At 45.9% G+C, this 15,703-nt stretch overlaps 2 non-coding genes across 2 annotated transcripts; one reads left to right on the forward strand and one right to left on the reverse strand.

The window, feature by feature from the left end:
* Positions 1–11,853: 11,853 nt before the first annotated feature.
* Positions 11,854–11,942, reverse strand: TRNAS-UGA (transfer RNA serine (anticodon UGA)). Its single transcript has one exon. It is a non-coding gene; the product is annotated as a tRNA-Ser (tRNA).
* A 748-nt stretch (positions 11,943–12,690) lies between these two features.
* On the forward strand, positions 12,691–12,761 carry TRNAG-GCC (transfer RNA glycine (anticodon GCC)). Its single transcript has one exon. It is a non-coding gene; the product is annotated as a tRNA-Gly (tRNA).
* The last annotated feature ends 2,942 nt before the right edge of the window (positions 12,762–15,703 follow it).

The raw sequence follows: 15,703 nt of genomic DNA on the forward strand, positions 1-15,703 counted from the left end.
CATTAGTCTCTTGGTGTCGACGTGTCGGAGTGGCACAACCATGTTAACAAGAGATTTTTGGCAGAAGGGATGGCTAGTCCAGTAGTTTCACAGACACTAGCCCCCGTTCATCCATAGGTTTAGAGTAGGAATTGCTAGACTATTCCAAATACTAGTCTCTCTCCATGCATCATGCAGGAGGAGCCGTATGAGGTGAGAATCTCAAGTACGGTTTTGAAGCGGAGCTCATTCACGCTGAGTGAGCGACCCTGACGAATGTCGGCCCAATCCGAAGGAGAATATGCAGAAGCTTCATAAAATTACTACAAAGCTATGCGTTTGGAGATTGATCCTCATGATCGGAGTTACATACCCCATAATATAGGTTTGATTCATACTAGCAATGGAGAACATGCAAAGGCTTTGGAATACTATTTTCAAGCATTGGAACGGAATCCTTTTCCACCACAGGCTCTTAATAATATGGCTGTGATCCGTCATTACGTGCGATTACCCATACTATAGGATCCCTTGATTCGAAACCACTCGATGTAGGAGGCTTTCCACAAGCATACTCCCATAAGGAGTTCTCCTGAGCTGTGGAATTTGGTGTCCCCCGTAGTAACTCAGGTCCGGGGGAAGAACGGAAGCCTGTGAATCCCATGGATAATCGGGTGAATTGAGGGAGAAAGCACCGCAAAGATTCGTCATCGAAAATCTGGGTCGATACGATGAGATTTGCTCACTCGGGGGGTTCTACAATCGATTCCTGTAATAGAATCGATTTGGAAAGGAATATCGAGCTATGGTGTAGTATCAAATCCCAAAGGAAACATTTCAGCGGATCTATTTTTAGAAGTAGGGGAATTAGTTCCGGGGGAGATTATTACCCTCCTCCACGAATAGGAGTATGGAAAAGATTCTATCTCGCATCGATAGGATTGGAAACCATTCCCAGTAACTACTCTTGATTCTTCTCTAGACTAACGGGGGAGGGGGCCAAGTAAATCTCTCTCTTCTCTTGGATCAGATAGAGAATAAGCTACTGAGTAGTCATTCGAGCCGCATGAGGTAGGAAACTCTCAAGTCCGGTTCTGAGGGAGGATATCTCGAAGGGATCTATCCATCCCGACCGGGGGGAGCAGGCCATTCAACAGGGAGACCCGGAGGCTTCGGAATCTTGGTTTGATCAAGCCGCTGAGTGTCGGAAACAAGCAATAGCACTTCCTCCAAGCAATTATATCGAAGCACAAAATTGGTTGAGGATTACGAAACGTTCCAGGTGATGAGAGAGGGGGGTGACGCCGGGGTAGCAGTGATATGGGGACCAGACAATTGAAAGAAATTCCTTTACATTTTCTACCCCCCCCCCCCCCCCTGGGATACCAGGAAGGAGAAGACTTCTCCTCCTACCGATTGCCATCTGGTAATATGTAACCCCCCCCCTACTGAAACGTATAAGAATCTCTCTATACAAGGTCCATAAAGCACTAATAAGTTGTGTAATAATAAGATTAAATGCCTGCCTCGGATAACTCTTCTATTACAGCTGTTCCAGTTCCAAACTCAGGGAGAAGAATACCTTACATACGAATTCCATCTCTTAGAAGTTTCGTATCCCCCGCTGGTAGGTCGTTGCTATCCCCTGTCCGAAGAGAGGAGAATCTCGATGACTATTCGTTCACCGGAACCAGAAGTCAAGATTATGGTGGAAAAGGATCCCGTGAGAACTTCTTTCGAAAAATGGGCTCAACCTGGACATTTCTCGAGAACTTTAGCTAAGGGTCCCAGTAGTACCACTTGGATTTGGAATCTACATGCTGATGCTCATGATTCTGATAGTCACACAAATGATTCAGAAGATATATCCCGTAAAACATTCAGCGCCCATTTTGGTCAATTAGCTATTATTCTTATCTGGCTGAGTGGTATGTATTTTCACGGGGCTCGCTTCTCTAATTACGAGGCGTGGCTAAGTGATCCCACTCATGTTAAGCCTAGCGCCCAGGTAGTTTGGCAATAGTTGGTCAAGAGATACTTAATGGAGATGTAGGTGGGGGATTCCAGGGAATACAGATAACGTCCGGATTTTTTCAAATATGGCGGTCTTCTGGAATAACTAGTGAGTTACAACTCTATTGCACCGCTATCGGTGCCTTAATCTTTGCAGGATTGATGTTCTTCGCTGGTTGGTTCCACTATCACAAGGCTGCTCCAAAATTGGCTTGGTTCCAGGACGTGGAATCCATGTTGAACCACCACCTAGCAGGCCTCTTGGATTGGGTTCCTTGGCGTGGGCGGGACACCAGGTACACGTCTCGCTACCCATTAACCAACTATTAGACGCGGGAATCGATCCTAAGGAGATACCTCTTCCTCATGAATCCATTTTGAATCGTGACCTTTTGGCTCAGATGTATCCCAGTTTCGCAAAGGGATTAACTCCATTCTTTACCCTCGACTGGTTACAATACTCAGATTTCTTAACCTTCCGTGGGGGATTGAATCCAGCCACAGGGGGATTGTGGTTGACCGATACTGCGCATCACCATCTAGCTATTGCAGTTCTTTTCCTGATAGCTGGTCACATGTATCGAACCAATTGGGGTATCGGGCATAGTACGAAAGAGATTCTGGAAGCTCATAAAGGTCCCTTCACGGGTGAGGGTCACAAGGGTCTTTACGAGATCCTAACTACTTCATGGCATGCTCAATTAGCTATTAATCTTGCTATGTTGGGTTCCCTAACAATTGTAGTGGCCCATCATATGTATGCTATGCCTCCCTATCCATACCTAGCTACTGATTATGCTACGCAGCCATCCCTGTTTACGCATCACATGTGGATTGGTGGTTTCCTAGTGGTAGGCGCGGCGGCACACGCAGCTATTTTTATGGTGAGAGATTATGATCCGACTACTCAATACAACAACCTATTGGATCGTGTCATTCGGCATCGTGATGCAATAATTTCACATCTTAACCGGGTATGCATTTTTCTAGGTTTCCATAGTTTCGGATTGTATATTCATAACGATACTACGAGTGCGTTGGGACGTCCCCAAGATACGTTTTCAGATACTGCTATTTAATTACAACCCATATTTGCTCAGTGGGTCCAAAACATTCATGCTTCTGCTCCTGACTTAACGGCACCTAATGCAACAGCAGGTACCAGTTTGACCTGGGGGGGTGGAGACTTAGTAGCAGTAGGTGGTAAAGTTGCTTTGTCACCAATCCCATTAGGTACTGCCGATTTTTTGGTGCATCACATCCATGCCTTTACGATTCATGTTACTGTATTAATATCACCAAAAGGTGTCCCGTTTGCGAGGAGCTCCCGCCTAATACCCGACAAAGCGAATCTTGGTTTTCGTTTCCCTCGTGATGGCCCCGGTAGAGGAGGTACCTGCCAGGTATCTGCTTGGGATCATGTCTTCTCAGGTTTGTTCTGGATGTATAATTCCATCTCAGTAGTTATATTTCATTCAGTTGGAAGATGCAATCTGACGTACGGGGTAGTATAAGTGACCAGGGAGTAGTGAGCCATATCACTGGAGGAAACTTCGCGCAGAGTTCAACAACCATTAATGGATGGCTCCGTGATTTCCTATGGGCACAGGCTTCCCAAGTCATTCAATCGTATGGTTCTTCATTATCCGCATATGGTCTTTTATTCTCGGGTGCTCATTTTGTTTGGGCTTTTAGTCTGACGTTCCTGTTCAGTGGCCGTGGATATCGGCAAGAACTCATCGAATCTACTGTTCGGGCCCATAATAAATTGAAAGTTGCTCCTGCTATCCAGCCCAGGGCTCTGAGTATTGTACAGGGACGTGCCGTAGGGGTGGCTCATTACCTTCTGGGTGGAATCGCCACAACATGGGCATTCTTCCTAGCGAGAATCATTGCAGTAGGATAATGGCTAGGAGGATTCGAAAAGCATTACGGCATCAAGATTTCCAAAGTTCAGCCAGGGTCTATCCCAAGACCCAACTACTCGTCGTATCTGGTTCGGTATAGCCACTGCGCATGACTTCGAGAGTCATGACAATATTACCGAGGAACGTCTCTACCAGAAAATATTTGCTTCCCATTCTGGTCAATTAGCTATAATTCTTCTCTGGACTTCTGGGAATCTATTCCATGTAGCTTGGCAGGGTAACTTCGAGGCATGGGTGCAAAACCCATTACAGGTAAGACCAATCGCTCATGCCATTCGGGATCCTCATTTTGGTCAACCAGCCGTCGAGGCTTATACCCGAGGGGGAGCTCCGGGTCCGGTTAATATTGCTTATCCTGGTGTTTATCAGTGGCGGTACACTATCGGTTTTACGCGACAATCAAGATCTATATACCGGAGCTATCTCCTTACTAGCTGTTTCCGCCTTGTTCCTGGTAGCGGGTTGGTTGCATCTACAACCCAAATGGAAACCGGGTATTTCTTGGTTCAAAAATGCTGAATCTCGTCTCAATCATCACTTATCAGGACTCTTCGGAATAAGCTCTCTAGCTTGGACAGGCACCTGATTCACGTCGCTATTCCTGAATCTAGAGGCGAACATGTGAGATGGGGTAATTTACTAACTGCACTACCACACCCCCAAGGTTTGGGACCATTCTTTTCGGGTCAATGGAGTGTTTATGCACAAAGTCCCGACTCCGCTAATCACTCGTTCAATAGTGCTCAGGGAGCAGGAACTGCCATTTCAACCTTTCCGGGGGGATTTCATCCACAAACTCAGAGTTTGTGGTTAACTGATATCGCTCATCATCATCTGGCAATTGCGGTTGTGTTTATCATTGCCGGCCACATGTACAGGACTAACTACGGCATCGGACATAGTATAAAAGAGATTCTGGAAGCTCATATTCCTCCAGGAGGCAGGTTGGGACGTGGACATAGGGGACTCTACGACACAATCAATAACTCCCTACATTTCCAATTAGGACTCGCTTTAGCTGCTTTAGGAGTCATTACTTCCCTAGTGGCACAACATATGTATTCCTTACCCGCTTATGCTTTTATAGCACGGATTATACGACCCAGGCCGCGCTATACACCCATCACCAGTACATCGCTGGTTTTATTATGACAGGGGCGTTCGCCCACGGAGCCATATTCTTTATACGGGATTATGATCCGGAACAAAATAAGGATAACGTGTTGGCAAGGATGTTGGAGCATAAAGAAGCAATAATAGCCCATTTGAGTCGGGCTAGTTTATTCCTAGGGTTCCATACTTTGGGTCTCTATGTCCATAACGACGTCACGTTAGCCTTTGGAACCCCAGAGAAGCAAATTCTTATTGAACCTGTATTTGCTCAACGGATACAATCCGCTCACGGTAAATCTTTGTATGGTTTCGACGTACTTCTCTCCTCGACAGACAGTCCAGCATTCAATGCTGGTCAGAGCTTGTGGCTACCCGGTTGGTTAGACGCCATTAATAATAATAGCAACTCATTATTCCTAACCATTGGACCCGGGGATTTCTTAGTTCATCATGCTATTGCTCCAGGTCCACATACAACTACACCGATTCTAGTGAAGGGTGCATTAGATGCGCGCGGCTCCAAGCTGATGCCGGATAAGAAAGAATTTGGTTATAGTTTTCCTTGCGACGGTCCAGGTAGAGGTGGTACCTGTGACATCTCGGCCTGGGATGCATTTTATCTGGCAGTTTTCCGGATGTCGAATACAATTGGATGGGTCACCTTTTACTGGCACCGGAAGCATATTACCCTGTGGCAGGGAAATGTAGCTCAATTCAATGAATCCTCTACTTACTTGATGGGATGGTTGAGGGATTATCTACGGCTGAATTCTTCACAACTCATTAACGGTTACAATCCTTTCGGTATGAACAGTTTATCCGTCTGGGCATGGATGTTTTCGTTTGGACATCTCGTTCGGGCTACTGGATTCACGTTTCCCATCTCCTGGCGCGGTTATTGGCAAGAACTTATTGAAACTCTGGCTCGGGCTCATGAACGCACACCTTTGGCCAATCTGATTCGCTGGAAAGACAAACCAGTCGCTCTTTCTATCGTTCAAGCACGATTAGTGGGACTAGCCCACTTCTCCGTAGGTTATATATTTACCTATGCAGCTTTCTCAATAGCATCCACATCGGGTAAATTTGGGTAGCTCTGTGTTTCGCCTCAATAAAAGCTAAAAGCATGTATCGCATTGGGCTTACCTTTGGCAGCCAGTGGTAAGCCCAACTTATCCACGATTAAAATCTGTCTCTGATGGATAGATAGCACGGATGGGTGGCAAATCATAGCACTTCAATTGGACTCTATCCCAAATTCCATCCATTCTATAATAACATTCCAATATCGCCGACTAGGAAATTACGGCAAAGAGGAGTCTCATTGAGAAAGAGAAGAAGAAACAAAAACTGGTGAGGAAATATTATCTCATACGTCAATCCCTGAAACAGAGAATGAGGGGGGGTTTATCAATACAAGAAAAATTAGAGGTTTCTGAGGCGTTCCAATCTCCACCACGTAACAGTGCACCCACCCGTCTTCGTAACCGATGCTCCCTAACCGGACGCCCCAGATCCAATTATCGAGACTTTGGTTCATCCAGACACGTACCACGCGAAATGGCACACGCTTGTTTGCTGCCTGGAGTAATAAAATCGAGTTGGTAGATAAATATTGGTTTTCCCACACGAATTGTTGGAGAATCGATCTCCATAAATTCACAAGATTCCCTCGTGTTCAATGTAATTATTTGAAGACTGTATAATAATTACAGCGAGGGAATCAACCACGCGGGGTAGAGCAGCTTGGTAGCTCGCAAGGCTCATAACCTTGAGGTCACGGGTTCGAATCCCGTCTCCGCAAACGAAAATTAACTTGGTGATAGGGTGATAAAGCAATAGGTGATAGGGGGATAAAGCAATAGTCCACCCTGTTCCCGTATTTTTATTCCAACTATTTGACCACGTACCGGCGGGTATTCATCCACAACATAAACCGGATAATCCCAAATTTTCCCCCCTCATTCTCCTTTTTCTCCTTCCCAGGTGAATCTCCCGATTCTCTATCGGGATCCATTCAATCGGGTAAGTAGGGGGTGGAAAGGAGGACTCAACCATTTCCGCTAGTTCCAGAGACCTTACCCCACCTAGTTTTAGTATCAGCAGTTTTTAATCCCCCCCCCCTGGTAAGATTGAGAGAATAGTGACAGGATAATGATTTGAGAAACGGGAAACAGAATAGTTCTGTTTCCGACATACTGTGTTTCATACACCTCATCAATGTCATCATCGGTAAGCCCTTTTAACTCAGTGGTAGAGTACCGCCATGGTAAGGCGTAAGTCATCGGTTCAAATCCGATAAAGGGCTCGTGAGATTTCACTCGACTTGTCTCTTTCTCTCGGCACAGACACTCGTAATCCTTCCTTACATTGTAGAGTACCACATATGTTTCTACCAATTCAGAAAATTAGTGATCACGTCGAAATGATCCTTCGCCCGAATAGGCGACGAATATGACGAGGCCCCCCCCCCCCCCCAGATGCCTATCGAATCAGATTATCCTGATTATCCACTTTCACTGCTCGGGGGACTCCCGGTAAGATTCGCAACAAATATCCACATATATCTATCTATATAGCGGGATCCATATGTGGGTGGGGAAATCAACGAAGAATCAGCGAATCGCTACGTAATAAAGCTGTTCGGAATGTTCCCCCCCGTCTTGAATCTCAGAATTATTGCTACCCGTAATATAAGAAATTTAGGTAGATGTAATTCATGATGTGGAAGATCATTCAGTTACCCCTGATACAGGAATCCAATGAGAATTCTGACTATCGATACATCTCTCCGCAGGGGGAGATATTCCAATGAATTCTCGTATGAAAAGATTTCAGCTAACTCCCAGCTACGGGTTTCTCTCGTATCATTCCGATCCATCTCCCGCTTCTTAACCAGGAGGTAAGACGGACTATATGGTTCTCATTTAATCTATCGAGACGGGAGTTTGTTTCTCTCGTCCGACATCAAGGAAAAGTGGCCTCCCCCCACCCCCCCCCACCCACCCGCCATTAATCACCCGAATGATTCGGGAGCGAAAAGCTTCCGAATGGTATTGAGTATTGGTAGAATAAATATCAGGAAGTGTCTCTTCCATCGTGAAATAGACGAGTAAAGTGAAGATACGGATCATAAATATCTGTATGTACGCGTGTCCTACTCAATTCACCAAATAGATAGATTGCTGAAAATTGGTGCTTCTCCCACTCCTTCCTGTACTTCTCCAGTGGGCAGGACATGCGGGAGGAAACACCAGCACCACATAAAGAGATCCAATAGATGCCGTTGATTGTTCAATTGGAAGGAATCTAGCTGGGATAAAGTTCCGGATCAGGATTCATCGACGTAGCGAACGGGTTGATGGAGTCTCGGAAGAAGAGAAAGGGTTACCCACTTTCTGAAGAATCACGAAATCAATTTCGTTGTATCGGTACTCTATCCATATCCATCCGCTTGGGGGAACGAGACGGAGTAGAAAAGTACCCTCGACGGGACCTAGGAATATTGTTACCATGCCAGAGAGATTCCGACAAATTCTTATTCAGAAGGGGCAGTGATATGGTAGTTTCATTTCCTACACCACGACCCTATCATGTCATGAAATAGAAGGGCACCCAAAATGGTTGGAAGAGTTGAATAGGAGAATAACTATGACCATCGCCATTGGAAAATCCTCCAAGGAATCGAAAGATTTGTTTGATAGTATGGACGATTGGCTACGAAGGGATCGTTTCGTATTTGTAGGTTGGTCCGGTCTATTACTTTTCCCCACCGCTTATTTCTCCCTAGGCGGTTGGTTCACCGGCACAACCTTCGTCACCTCGTGGTATACTCATGGATTAGCTAGTTCCTACTTGGAAGGTTGCAATTTTCTGACTGCCGCAGTTTCCACCCCTGCAAATAGTCTCGCTCATTCCTTGCTTCTACTGTGGGGTCCGGAAGCACAGGGAGACTTCACCCGTTGGTGCCAATTAGGGGGTCTATGGACCTTTGTTGCTCTTCACGGTTCCTTCGCTTTGATAGGTTTCATGTTACGTCAATTCGAACTTGCTAGGTCCGTACAATTACGTCCCCATAATGCAATAGCGTTCTCTGCTCCCATTGCTGTTTCTGTTTCTGTATTCCTAATCTACCCGTTAGGGCAATCCGGTTGGTTTTTTGCACCCAGCTTCGGTGTAGCAGCTATCTCTCGATTCATTCTCTTTTTCCAGGGTTTTCACAACTGGACGTTGAACCCGTTTCATATGATGGGAGTCGCCGGAGTCCTTGGTGCTGCTCTTTCGTGTGCCATTCATGGCGCCACGGTGGAAAACACCTTATTTGAAGACGGTGATGGCGCAAATACATTCCGTGCTTTTAACCCAACTCAATCCGAAGAGACCTATTCAATGGTTACCGCTAATCGTTTCTGGTCCCAAATATTCGGTGTCGCTTTCTCCAACAAACGTTGGTTGCATTTCTTTATGTTATTCGTGCCAGTAACTGGATTATGGATGAGTGCTATCGGAGTAGTTGGTCTCGCTTTGAATTCGCGTGCTTATGACTTCGTTTCCCAAGAAATTCGTGCGGCGGAAGATCCTGAGTTTGAAACTTTCTACACAAAGAACATTCTGTCGAATGAGGGTATTCGTGCCTGGATGGCAGCTCAGGATCAGCCTCATGAAAACCTTGTATTCCCCGAGGAGGTCTTACCCCGTGGAAACGCTCTTTAACGAAACTCTGTCTCTGGGTGGTCGCGATCAGGAAACCACAGGTTTCGCTTGGTGGGCCGGTAACGCTCGACTGATCAATCTGTCTGGTAAATTACTCGGTGCCCATGTAGCTCATGCTGGCTTGATCGTGTTTCGGGCTGGAGCCATGAATTTGTTTGAAGTGGCTCACTTCGTTCCGGAGAAGCCTATGTATGAACAGGGGTTAATTCTACTTCCCCACCTAGCTACCCTAGGTTGGGGAGTGGGTCCCGGTGGGGAAGTCGTCGATACCTTTCCCTATTTTGTTTCTGGAGTCCTTCATTTGATATCTTCCGCGGTTCTAGGGTTCGGGGGTATTTATCACGCTCTCATTGGCCCCGAGACTTCAGAAGAGTCCTTCCCATTTTTCGGCTATATATGGAAGGACAAAAATAAGATGACTACTATATTGGGTATTCATCTAATCTTGTTAGGAGCCGGCGCCTTCCTCCTAGTATTCAAAGCGTTATATTTCGGAGGCTTGTATGACACATGGGCCCCGGGAGGTGGGGATGTACGGAAGATTACGAATCTCACTTTAAGCCCGAGTGTCATATTTGGTTACTTACTCAAATCCCCCTTTGGTGGAGAGGGTTGGATTGTAAGTGTCGATAACCTAGAAGATATTATTGGGGGACATGTCTGGCTGGGATCCATCTGTATCTCCGGGGGGATCTGGCACATATTGACCAAACCATTTGCTTGGGCCCGTCGCGCTTTTGTGTGGTCCGGAGAGGCTTACCCGTCCTATAGCTTAGGAGCACTTGCTATTTTTGGTTTTACTGCTTGTTGTTTCGTTCGGTTCAATAACACGGCATATCCTAGTGAATTCTATGGTCCTACCGGTCCAGAGGCTTCTCAAGCTCAAGCTTTTACTTTTCTTGTCAGGGACCAGCGTCTCGGCGCCAACATAGGTTCCGCTCAAGGACCTACTGGTTTGGGTAAATACCTGATGCGTTCCCCCACGGGAGAAATCATATTTGGAGGCGAAACAATGCGTTTCTGGGACCTTCGTGCTCCTTGGTTGGAGCCACTGAGAGGCCCCAACGGTTTGGATTTGAGTAAGTTGAAAAGAGATATACAACCCTGGCAGGAGCGACGCTCCGCGGAGTATATGACTCATGCACCTCTGGGTTCCTTAAATTCCGTAGGTGGAGTAGCTACTGAGATAAATGCCGTGAACTATGTATCTCCCCGAAGTTGGTTGGCTACTTCCCATTTCGTTCTAGGATTTTTCTTTTTTGTGGGTCATTTATGGCATGCGGGAAGAGCCCGTGCGGCGGCAGCCGGGTTTGAGAAGGGAATTGACCGTGATACCGAACCCGTTCTTTCCATGACACCATTAAATTAGGACAAATTGCTGAGATATTAATGGAAAGTTATTACTTGGTAGTATTAGTACCTACCATACCAGACAAATTTCCATTTTCTACTGGTGGTTCTTTGCGGAACCGGGACACAGCTCATACATAAACTAACCCCCCAGTGGGGTTAGTTCGATACGTCGGTATATACCCAGCAGTAACCTTTACCTCGCGGATGAGGGAAGGGCGAGGTGTAACTCACTGTTCATTTCTATAGGGTTCCGGGAAACCACAAGTTTCGGTAGCATTTGCACTTATGTCTACAAATCACCCCCCTGGAGGGGGTGATTTGGCGATGACGACTCATCTCCGTAAGCTAATTTGAAGCTAATTTGAATCCTCACCAGTTGTATCTGGTGGAACGTACCCATCCCGCAAATGGGTGGGTAATTGACCTTTGATCATCCCGATAAGTCAATCGATAGAACTGGTATTTTAAATACCTCTAGTTAACATCAGATCTCTCATATTTGTTTGTTTCCTATCCCTCGAACCCTGATAGGGAAAGTATTGACACGGGACCTGGGCCTGGAGATGCGGCGCATGAACCGGGGCGGAGGAGGAATACCCCCAGACTGCTTCAGAAGATTCCTCTCATCTATCATTATTAAGAATAGGCTCCCCTCGGGGACATTGGCATTTTTTGGGAAATACTAGGTGGTTCTTTTAGACCACCGATAGACCACTAATACCCCCTCCCGTCGGGTCCGGTACTGAATCAATTGAGGAGAGAGAGGGATTCGAACCCTCGATAGCGTTTCAGCACTATGCCAGTTTTCAAGACTGGAGCCATAAACCACTCGACCACCTCTCCTAGAAAGCTCTTCTCCAATTCTTCGGAGATCTTGTCGATCTTGATACACATGTATTGTATCGAGATTCACCCCTATTACGAAAGATATGAGATGATGGTTTCGTATGATTTACTATGAAATCAATATAGGGATCATTCCAAATAATCAAATTCTTACTCCTACTTGATGGATTATCAAGAGATTCGAAAGAGACATTGGATTCCGGGGTACTGAACTAGAAGGATTCTTGTTCCGTCCAAAATCCTCGGTCTCGGTATGGTGTAAGTCCCACCGGATGGGGATCAGATGGTACAAATCCTCTACTTCTGATACGTCGAGAGTCCTAACTACACTAATTGCTTTCCAATTGGCTTTATTCACATTAATCGCCATTTCATTCCTACTAGTAATTGGTGTACCTGTCGTGCTTGCTTCCCCCAATGGTTGGTCAAGCAACAAAAATGTCGTCTTTTCAGGGGCTTCCTTATGGATCGGATTAGTTTTCCTAGTGGGTATACTTAATTCCTTCATATCCCAGAGATTCAATGTATCGGTAATTCTGGCCCCCTCCTCACGATTCATAATGGCGAGTGGGGAGAGAGAATCAATAATAATTACGGTCTACGGAATCGACACTTCCTCCTCGGGGGGGGGGGGGCTCTCCGTCCACGAGGGAAAATCCCGAGACGAGGTGGATGGATTAGGTGTGTTGACTAGAGGAGTTACCACATATATAGTTATTCAATATAGAACGGGGTGGCATATCACGCGGATATAGTTGAATGGTAAAATATCTCCTTGCCAAGGAGAGGACGCGGGTTCGATTCCCGCTATCCGCCGACCCGACTTTCTTGCCCCGCTTCCACCCCCGGCAGTAGCCCCCGGGATAGTTCAGACCGGTGGAGAGAATATTTTTGAGCTTCAGGAGTGAGATATTCCCAATTGAGGAAGTCATAACCGAGTGATTTGAGGCGTAGATTTCCAATCTGGGTTTTCCCTCGAGGGGAAACAGAACATTGAATGAACCAAAAGCAATGGAGAAGCCTATATACTTACTGATGCTGCTGGTAATTACCAATTATTATTGGGATACATAAGTTCATCGGTGAAAGAAATAATCGTCCATGGAAATATGGATTGGGTGAAGCTTTTCAACTGCCTCACTTCACTTCGGAGAATTGCAAGGTTTAAGTCTCAGCGTTACCTCTATGCCGTGTTCGACTTCCTACACATCTAGGAAGCAGTCGACCTAGAGGTTGTGGGAGATGCCACATGCGGTTCCGCATATAGGTATGCATCGAGCGGGATTTTGCGATAAGGATTCGGAGAGGTATTCCAATTCCCCATCCATTGGATGTTGTATTCGGGGGGGGATTCGGGAGAATCAGATTGACGATTTATAGATAATCTCTTATTATCTGAAGAGTGATTGGGCCCCCATCGTCTAGAGGCCTAGGACACCTCTCTTTCAAGGAGGCGACGGGGATTCGAATTCCCCTGGGGGTACTTATACTCATCTCGCAGAAGCACTACGGACGTTATGGCTTCTCTTGCCCTCGTACCTTCTCAGGGTGGCGGGAGGGGCCCAGATTGAAAACATCAATAAACTCCTTTCATTTACACTTCCGAGACCGATTCTGTTTTCAAGTACTTCCAAGCCCGGTCTAAATCTATGGGTCGATGCCCGAGTGGCTAATGGGGACGGACTGTAAATCCGCTGGCAACGCCTACGCTGGTTCGAATCCAGCTCGACCCAGAAACCGCGGAGTTACTTCATTATAATTTGTATATCTCGACTGAGTTATTTGAAATGACTCAATAAAATGTAGCGGGATTGACGGGTCTCGAACCCGCAACTTCCGCCTTGACAGGGCGGTGCTCTAACCGATTGAACTACAATCCCAGCAATTAATTAAAGTCTATGTACTGGGTGCTTAGGAGTCAATGCTCTATCTCCCCATCCACGGTGAATCCGACAAACCATTTTTACTCGAATCCCGTTTCGGATATACAGATGCAGGAGATATTACCCCCGAAAGCCCCAATTGTCTTGATTCTTCGAGGAGACGAGACATCCGCCTCGCGCCAGTTCCACATGCCCGCGCTTACTATGGATATTCACTACGAGTATTCAAATGAGCTTATTTGCGGGGCTAATCTCTAGCCACGTCAACCCATAGGCGAGAGAGGGAAGGGGAGGAGGGGAAATTATTCCAGTCATTGATTTTTTCCATCCATAGATTCCCACCCACAGTGCTTCTAGATTCGTTTGCTGCCACAGAAAGATGCGGTGACTAACCCCTCTTCTCTGTCTCAGTAAGAATATAAAAAAGGGGGGGGCAAGTTCTTGCCGAAGAAGCGTAAACAATCGACTACTCTTAAAATTTTCTTTCGTGATATACTATGTAATTGATATCAGAGATTTGACCAGACCGAGTTAATTTTTTTCTATCCCGACTTATCAGATCCACTCTAGTAGAGTTGGATGACTCACAATATCACGATAAAGTTCAGGAGTCTCTCCTAATGGGGTCACTCAAGTTACTCCTCAAATCAATTTGAACCACTAATATGGAAGTAAATATCCTCGCATTCATAGCTACTGCACTCTTTATTCCAATACCTACAGCTTTTCTACCTATTCCTTACATTCAAACGGCTGCTCAGAACAATTAATCCGAGAACCTGGTCTATTGTTTCGCCGCGGATGGTAGTAAGTAGATAAGGGAAGGTTGAATATACGTCCCGGGGTAGGGGATGAAATAGGATGCTACTCCGCGTGAAGTAGCAACTCGGTTGCCAGTAAACTACTAATTTTTACTCCCCCAATTTGAATTCCACAGTCCCATCCCAATTAAAATCTGGATAGATAGATGATCTACATAGATAGACCCATCTATCTATCGATCGGGAGGTCCATCTCACTCATCCTTTTTATTATGATTTCCATGGAACCAGGTCCCGGTGCAATAGTCGGAATCGGGCTAGTAGTGATAGGTGTATTCCTGTATGTCTCCGCAAAGAGGGAACCTAATGTATCTAGAGGTGTGGTCCCAAATGTACCCGTGCAACATCTCTGCGATTTTCAGCATATCTCTACCCGGGGGATGTGAAACTTGAACTGGTGTCGGTAGTAATGAATCCCAATAGGAATCAATCCATGACTAAACTGATTCAATATGTTTCTCCATACTTCGAAAACTAGGGGGGGGGAGGGGATTGGCGGGTTCCAATATCTCTCTCCCCTGTGATATCTTTGGTTCTAGCCTCCCCCCTCTGGAGGGGAGATCTATATGTACATATGGATTTATGGGTAACCAATGGAGTCAGACATGAGTCTAAAGATCCTATTTTTACGGAACGGGGTGGATCGGGTGCATAAAGAACAAACCGGATTGAAATTTGAAACGTGGAGAGATTTTTCTATCTATCCATTGATTCGGATATATCAAGATTATCTATCTATTTCCCGATTCAATCCGGTGAAAGAGGATCCGGGAAGTTCGACAGAAGAAACTGACGTGGATGAGAAGTGAGAGATAACACCTCGCTCCAACTACTGGTCCTGCTTAAGCCACAACGAAATGAAAAAATCACCCATGGTTTTTTGGGGGGGGGGGGGCGCATTACCCAATCCATAGATTCCCAACCTATCCCGATACTACGACTTTTTCCTTTCCTCCATTGGATTATTATGCGGAGGAATTCTTATCTTTCAAGGTTGGCGCTTAGATCCGATTCTACTATTATCTGAAATACTTTTAAGTGGAACTGCAATATT

This window comes from Dipteris shenzhenensis, unplaced genomic scaffold (genome assembly GCF_047967505.1).
Source record: "Dipteris shenzhenensis isolate YYH24624 ecotype China unplaced genomic scaffold, Dip_SZ_1.0 scaf0284, whole genome shotgun sequence".
NCBI classification, from domain to species: domain Eukaryota; kingdom Viridiplantae; phylum Streptophyta; class Polypodiopsida; order Gleicheniales; family Dipteridaceae; genus Dipteris; species Dipteris shenzhenensis.